Here is an 8,750-nt window from a genome sequence, read left to right as displayed (position 1 = left end):
TCTCCATGTAAATAGCTTCAGAAATAGCTATGCAACATATTCTAAAATAAACTGTTAAAGGCAGAGGGTTTTCATGATCACTACCAAATAGGGTTGAGGGTATCAGTGAACAAGGCTGTTAGAAACATCGTGTTGATTTTAGAAGTCTGTGTCCGATCGCAGGGATGCCCTATATATTTTGCTATCCTGAGACAGAACTTGGGACCAAGAAAGCAATTTCCCGGATCATTTAAGTCTTTAAAATATAAAACCAATGAATTCTTGCAAGTGAACAGTCCTTCAACTTTTCTACATAAAATCTAAAGGCCATTTGGATAGTTGCCTGGTGGCCTGTGGGACCACATGCATATTTGTGGGAAGTAGAGATGATGCCTGTCACTGCAGCCAAGTCAGGCAGATGACTGGAGACAAGAGACAGGGCACAGAGTCGTAAAAGGAGACTGGGCTTGGGAATAGGAGGTTATTCTCTAGTGCTGGTATTGCCACATTTTGTCTCAGGGCCTCAGATTCCCTACCAGAAAAAAAGAGGAGGTTGGATTTAATGAACACTTACACCTCTAAAATATGATGATTCTATCATTCTAGATATAAACTGTGCTTTTTTGTTGTTGTTGTTGTTTTTGTTTTGTTTCTAGACAGAGTTTCACTCTTGTTGCATAGGCTGGAGTGCAACGGTGCGATCTCGGGTCACCGCAACCTCTGCCTCCTGGGTTCAAGCGATTCTCCTGCCTCAGCCTCCCGAGTAGCTGGGATTACAGGCATGAGCCACCATGCCCAGCTAATTTTGTATTTTTAGTAGAGAAGGGGTTTCTCCATGTTGGTCAGGCTGGTCTCGAACTCCTGACCTCAGGTGATCCATCTGCCTCAGTCTCCCAAAGTGTTGGGATTACAGGCGTGAGCCAACACTCCTGGCCCCAACCTCTGTTAAATTTTTTTATGGTGTTTAACTATGCCTTCCTTCCGCATGTTCCCTTCCCAAAGTGTTTATCAGAATCCATCTAAGCCCAGGCAATGTCTTTTAAAGATACAGGCATATTTTCATTACATGTCACAAATAAGCCATTAAATCAGTAGAGATGCATTTAGTTTTGTTACACCTTAATTACTGAATTGCCAAGAGCTACCAATGGAAGCTTTATACCTAACTTATATATTTCCTCAAGACCCTGTGTTTGGGCTAATGCTAATTTATGTTTCAAAAGAAGAAAAACAGAGGAAGTGCCATAGGAGACCAGAATTTCCTCCATGAGTTAATTTTCGGAAGAGAAGCTGCAAACTGCAGTCATTTTAACTGAGAGACTCCACCCTTCTTGTAAAACACATGTACCTAAGTGTACTAGTAAAATCTGCTTGGACCCCGGGCCAGATCATTAAAGCTTTCAGTAGACACCAGGCCCCATGTCTGATGGAACTGATTTCACAACTAAAGACATTAAATATCATAATCAGGTAATAATAAGGTTCACCTTAACCTTGACCATTTAAACTCTACAATTATTAACCTTTTAAAAGAGTAACACAATAAAAAGTCTGACATATTTTTGCAAGCAACATATTAACTCCAGTTTGGTTGGGCTGGAATCTGACTATTTTCAACAGCTGGTGAGAAAGCTTATCAAGTCATATATCCCCTCCTGATATGAAGATCCAGAGATAACATGTGTTTATTTCTACAGCCATAAAATAAAAGGAAAATGCAAACAAAGAAAGGAGAGGCACACTGACAGGTGAGATCATCATATTTAGAAACTCAAGGAATGCTGAAGATCAAAAGTTGATTATAGCCGGGCACCAGAATATAACCTGATCACAGGGAGAGATGGTGGGCAATGGAAGACTCCACAAATGGATTATCATTAAAAACTACAATCTTTTACAGGCTCAGAAAAAGCAACGAGGAGAATTTTTGTTTAGTTTTTCAAACTGCTGACTGAGTTTTATTATAGTTGCTAAATCAGTCTGAAGAATGGAATTTCAACATAAGGCAAGCACAAGCAGTTCTGTTTCCTTTGCCCCGTACCCCCAAACATCCTTTTTCTTTGTCTCATTCTCTCTCAATATTCTTGCCTGGAGGCAACTTTAGTTGTAAAATAATGTATCTTAGAAACAATTTTAAAGAATGCATAAATAATTTAAGCTTATTTCTCAGAAACCAGTTCATATTGCCGGCTTTTGACCCTTGCCCTAATTGCAAAGATACTGTGCAATAAATATGATGGTCAAGGGTTTTTGTTTGAGAACTTTCTTCTTTAACATTTTACTTCTAGAAGTGCTACTGAGCACCATCTGTTCACATGACTACTGATTTGATGAGTGGATGATGCTGACATGTTCTAGAACTGAGTTGGATATTGAATGTTAGCTGTGGATCCAGAGTGGTTGGAGAAAGACCATTTGGGAGTTTAACTTTTCCTAAATGTATGTGGTATGCCTAGCATTGGGCAACTGCTCAGAGTCCATGCAGGAAAACAGAAACCAGGGCAATATAATATAGAGAATTGGTTAGGCAAGTATTAGAGGACTGGAAATGCCAAGATGATGGGGATAGTAATTGCAGGAAGCAGCCTCACCCGTGAGATCTGGGACAAAGGGAAGAAGTCAGGGTTGCTAGAATCCAGTAAGTGCTAGGGGAGTGAGACTGATCTCTGAAGAGAGGCACAGTTCAGATGGTGGAAGAGGGGGACCCTGTGGAATGGTGAGCCAGACCTCTATGGAGGGGGCACTGCTGTTGGGGTGTGCTGGTCTCTGGTGGGAATTCAATGGGACTAGTTCTTCAAATCAGAAGGTGGGAGGGGGGAACTGGAACCAACTGCCATTGCCACAGTAACATTACAGAAACAGAAAGGCAAAGAAGGAACAGTTCCTTTCTCCTCCTGCCTGTTACTCTCTAGTGCCCCCTGTTGACAGAACATAACAAGTAACGTTTAAAACAGACCATACCTTCATAACCATCACAGACCGCCTTTGTTCTTGAGCTAACTCTAAGAGTTTATGCTATATACTTGTCATTTTAGGCTACATCTATAAAAATCATAAGTGCATTTAATACGTAGTTGACCAGAAGACTGTTTTTTTTCCTTAAAGAAGAAAATATTTTAGGTTTTTGCTTTAATTATACCTCAGAGGTCTGTGGTATGAGTCACTATCCTATACATATGTGAGCAAAGAAACTCTTGGGTGAGGTTTAGAATAGGCACACATTGTAATGAATCTCTCTCTAGTGAATTATAATATCATTTCAGTATAAAAGATGCCTATTTCAGAAGCAAAGACGGGCCCATTATTAAAAGCAAACTAGGCCCGGCACAGTGGCTCATGCCTGTAATCCCAGCACTTTGGGAAGCTGAGGTGGGTGGATCACCTGAGGTAAGGATTTCGAGACCAGCCTGGCCAACATGATGAAACCCTGACTCTACTGAAAATACAAAAAATTAGCCGGGCCTGGTGGCGGGTGCCTGTAATCTCAGCTACTCGGGAGGCTGAGGCAGAAGAATCGCTTGAACCTGGGAGGCAAAGGTTGCAGTGAGCCAAGATCATGCCACTGCACTCCAGCCCGGGAAACAAGAACAAAACTCCACCTCAAAAAAAAAAAAAAAAAAAAGGAAACTAATACACAAATAAAATATAGATAGCAAATCAGAATTACATGACCTAAAATTAGGTAGTACAGCCTTCATATCTTCTAAACTACTCTTGCATGTTTCTATAGGGCCTTCGACTTTTGCTACATAAAAATTGATCTGAATTTTTGTGTTAGGTTTGATGGCGATCCCAAATGTAACACTCCTTTCCCTCAGCAATTTTTGAACCAAATGAAAAATAGAATAAAAGAGTCAGCAAATAAGAGTAAACTGCTGTTTTTACTACTGAAATTACTTCTCACAGAGATAGGTGACTCTATATAAAGGTAAGAGGTGTTCCTGATATTAATTCCAGAATTAAATAGATTGAGCTGTTGCTATGGCCTGGATATTTATGTTCCCTCCAAAATTCATATGTTGAAATCCTAGCCCCCAACTTGATGGTGTTAGGAGATAGAGCATTTAGGAGATGATAATTAGGTCATGAGGGAGAAGCCGTCTATGAACGGGATTAATGCTCTTACAAAACAATCAGAGAGAACTGCCTTGCCCCTTCCACCGTGTGAAGATACACAGAAGTTGGCAGTCTTCAACAAGGAAGCTGGCCCTCATCAGATACTGGGTCTACCAGTGCCTTGGTTGTTTTCCAGACTCCAGAACTATAAGAAATACACTTCTGTTATTGATAACCGGCTCAATTTATGGTACTTCTGTTATAGCAGCCCAAATGGGCTAAGACATTCACCTAGAGATAGACGGTGCTAGACCACTGGAGTCCTAATCACGCTTAGGAGAGAAGTAGAGCAGAATAGAAGCTACCTGATAGGAAGGAAAGGAGGTGCTGATTAAGCATGCCTAATTCCATATCTAAGCCCATTGATCAGACAAGAAAACCTCCCTCTACCTGCCTAATGGACAGAGGGAGGTCAGAAACTTTTTCCTAGTGGTGCTCCCACCACATGGAAGTCAACACTGAGAGCTGAGACTTGGAGGTGGGGGAGTCATTCTCCACATTCTCTAACCCCACTGGTGATAAATGCCAGGGAAACAGTAAAGATAACTGTCTTGCCATCAAATTGTCAATGGCTAGATTATTGTCTGGCAATTAATAATCCCTTAATAGTCATTTGTTGAACAAGTTGAGTAGATCGATTCTTACTTTTATGGAAATGTATATGTTTAGAAAACTTAAATTCAAATTCTGGTTTCGATACTAACTAGCAGTGTTACTTTGGGCAAGTAATTTAGCATCTCTAGACCTCAATCACTTGTCTGTCATATGGCATGATAGGCCTTTATCTAAAATTAATTCTGGGATGCATTCCAATTTCACAATTCTGTTACTCATCTTCACATTAGTGGTTTGGATAATCTATGGCTGCTTTTGTAATCACAAAGTCTGTATCATAAACAAATGCTAAAATAAGTATGCTTGGTGGGTAGCCAGAAACATACGGGCTGATTCTACGTATAGGGTTTTCCTTCATTTTCTATTCTCTTAGCATTTTATTTTTCATGAGAATTGTACAAGGGGTTAGAAAAGAGGACTTATTATCCTACATCCTGCCTTCCTAGGTGCCTTCTTTGACCTCTAGTGTGAGCATTCAATGTCCAGCACAGTATTTTGGCATATCTGTCAATAATCAACATGAAATCCTTTACTTAAGTGTAATTTCTAAAGAAGTGGTTATAGGAGGCAGTGCTGATGAGCAGAAATAGCATTTTAAAAGATAGAAAACATCTGAGCTCTCCCCAAACCTTGTATTTCTATGTGGAAACTTATGGAAGTCATATTAACCCTCAGATACTCAGGTTTTACCATCATAAAATAGAAGGCTATAGTACCTCTCTGTATTCTTTCACTTCCAATATTCAACAATTCAGACTAATGCACTGAAGAATACAGTATATTTTTACAGCTAAAATTTGCCCCCAGGTGTGGCAGACTTCCACAGTTAATACTTGAGACTGTCACTATGGCAGTTACTACTGTTACTACTTGAGACTGTCATTAGGAGACTGAACGAAGTAGGAAGAACATAGAAATGAAAGCTTCAGACAAAAGAAACTATTTTAAAGGAAGGGGCCAGGGGAAGAAGAAAAGGGCTCCCTGCTCCTAATGAGCAAAGGCAGCCGTGCTGAGCTTCTACAGCCCTTCGTATTTATTGAGTAGAAAGAGCAGGGAGGAGGAGTTAACAATTGGTCAGCTGCTTAATTGATCACAGGTTCACTTTATTGCTAACAGGCTTCAGATGTGCCTAAACACAAGAAACACTTGTGCCTGGGTCGTGGCAGCCCTCAGCATTCCTTCTGGGCAGCAGACCCAGTTTGTCAGTTTGCCAACATCCTGCTTTCATGAGAAACAGTTTGCTGTTTACTCATATGGCCTTCAGTGGTATACTGAGTTGATCATGACCCTCATTCGTTCGGCCTTCAACACCCAGGAATACACATTTTAAGACCTGAGATTTTGGTTTTCCTGATCTGGTAAGTAGATATAAATAAAAGACTGAAAGCACCACTATTGTTCAATATTTCTGGGAGTTAAATTTTTTTTTTAATTTTAATTTTTAATTTTTGTAGCTACATGGTATATATATTTACGGGGTACATGAAATGTTTTGATACAGGCATGCAATTCATAATAACCACATCATGGAGAATAGGATATCCATCCCTTTACACACAATCTTATTATACTCTTTTTAGTTATTTTAAAATATACAATTAAATTATTATTGACTACTGTCACCTGTTTTGCTATCAAATAGCAGGTCTTATTCATGCTTACTAACTGTAACTATTACTAACTATAATGGGAGTTAAATTTATAGTGTCCATTTTAAGGTCAATTTGACATCAGTTGCTAAAATTTAGAATATGTAAACCTTGTGGGTCAGCTCTCCCACATCTAGGAGCGGTATAGAATAGTAAAGCATAAAGTCTCCAGGCAGAAGAGCCTGAGTTTGAATTGTAGGCCTACAAGCATGTGGCCTGAGATGCTACTTTCAGACTCTCCATGTCAGTTTCCTCGTCTGTAAAATAGGGATTGCAATAAAACTCCATCAAGTGATGGTAAGGGCTAAATGAGACAATACATATGTTTTAAAGAGCTTAGAAATGTACCAGGAATAATGTAGCTACTTAGTGAAAGATAGCTATTACCACAGCTACTGTTATTACAGATTGAGTATCCCTCATCCAAAGTGCTTGGGACCAAGGCATTCTGGAGTTCAGATTTGTTCGGATCATGGAATATGTGCATTACAATGGTTCAGCGTCCCAAATTTGAAAATCCCAAATCTGAAATGTTCCAAGGAGCATTTCCTTCTAATATTATGTCACTGCTGAAAAAGTTTTGGGATAGGTGCAGCAAACCACCATGGCACACGTTTACCTATGTAAGAAACCTGCACATTCTGCCCAAGTATCCCAGGACCTAAAATAAAATAAAATTTTTCAAAAAAGTTTTGGATTTTGAAACATTTTGAATTTTGGATTTTCAGATTAAGGATACTCAATCTGTATTATTATTATAGATAATGGTGTGAACCTGTTCACAGAATACATGTTTAAGGATTTTCATTTAACAAGGCTTTTACTGAAAATACAAAAAATAATCAGCTAAATTACTACCAGTAGTGGAATGTAAGGTAGGAAGATGACAGAAGATGAATAATTAATACGTGATACTAACGGTCTCAAAGCCAGCCATGGGGACATAACTGGAAATAGAAAGAAATGGAGATGCCACTGAGAAATTTATGGAGAAGTTTTAGGAACACCTGGAGAATAAGAAGGTGATTCTGAGCATGGGTAGAAAAATGACAACTTGGAGTAAAAGGTTTGGTGCCAAAAATAGGGAGAGAGAAAGGTCAGGGACGTCGATTTATTTTTGCACTGCTTTCATTGCTAAATGTTCTGAAAGGATCATTTCCTCCCCCATGACAAAAAATGCTCCATCAGCACCAGCCCAGGGTCTCCACGGAAATCAGGATAGAAGGTGGATCAATCAAATTCAGCAAGAGAGGGGTTTGCCACTGCAAGTCTCAACTGATTGTGGGAAGAGGTCACATTTTGTGGAGGGCTTGAGAGACAGTTTTTAAAAAAATGCGTGTTACATTTTCAAATTATGAATTGAAATTCTAGCACCATTATTATAAAATATTAAACCTCATTTTAATATGAAATAGTAAAACGTTGCCCAGCTCAACATTGGCAATGTTCTCCCTGTGGGTACCATGCCTGAGAGGTACAATCATGTGCTGCTTGGAGAAGAAGCCTAGAGACCGTGGCAAGCTGACCCAGGCATCAGGGAACTATGCCACAGTTATCTCCCACAATCCTGAGACCTAGAAGAGCCGTGTAAAGCTACCCTCTGGCTCCAAGAAGGTTACCTCCTCAGCCAACAGAGCTGTGGTTGGTGTGGTGGCTGGAGGTGGCCAAATTGACAAACCCATCCTGAAGGCTGGCTGGCCATACCACAGATATAAGGCAAAGAGGAACTGCTGGCCACAAGTATGGGGTGAGGTGTGAACGTGAACCCTGTGGAGCATCATTTCGGAGGGAGGTGGCAGCCACCAGCACATCGGCAAGCCCTCCACCATCCGCAGAGATGCCTCTGCTGGCCAAAGTGGGTCTCATTGCTGCCCGCCAGACTGGATAGTCTAGGGAACCAAGACCGGGCAGGAGAAAGAGAACTAGTGCTGTTCTCAATAAAGTTTGTCCTTATGCCACCAAGAAAAAGAGAGAGAGAGAGAGAAGAAAGAAGCTGTGAATCATGGTAATCGTGCTAAATCATGAAAAACTGTCACTTTTGTATTTTTTTTCTGAGGAGAAACCTGCAATCCAAGATTGAATTTATACATGTATTTACATTTCCATCCCGCTATCTTTACTGAGCGCCTACAGTAGGCATAGCAAGCAGCAGACAACATATCTTACCATAGAGCGGATCATGTCTACATTGACATAGCTGATTCAATATCTGACATCTAAAAGTGTGGCCTATATCTTGACTACCCTAAACTTTCATTGTGGATATTAGATGAGATTTCTGGGATCAATTAATTTCTTTTTGTTTTTTGAGGTGGAGTCTCACTGTCATCCAGGTTGGAGTGCAGTGGTGCCATCTCAGCTGACTGCAGTCTCCACCTCCTGGGTTCAAGC

General features: G+C 40.3%; 1 pseudogene; it reads left to right on the top strand.

Annotated features, from left to right (window-relative positions):
* Positions 1 to 4,064: 4,064 nt before the first annotated feature.
* LOC109025531 (large ribosomal subunit protein uL2-like) lies at positions 4,065 to 8,247 on the top strand (annotated as a pseudogene).
* Positions 8,248 to 8,750: the final 503 nt, after the last annotated feature.

Source organism: Gorilla gorilla, chromosome 22 (assembly GCF_029281585.2).
Source record: "Gorilla gorilla gorilla isolate KB3781 chromosome 22, NHGRI_mGorGor1-v2.1_pri, whole genome shotgun sequence".
In the NCBI taxonomy this organism is placed as follows: Eukaryota; Metazoa; Chordata; class Mammalia; order Primates; family Hominidae; genus Gorilla; species Gorilla gorilla.
The sequence above is the reverse complement of the archived record's forward strand: the minus strand, read 5'-3'. Positions and strand labels throughout refer to the sequence as shown.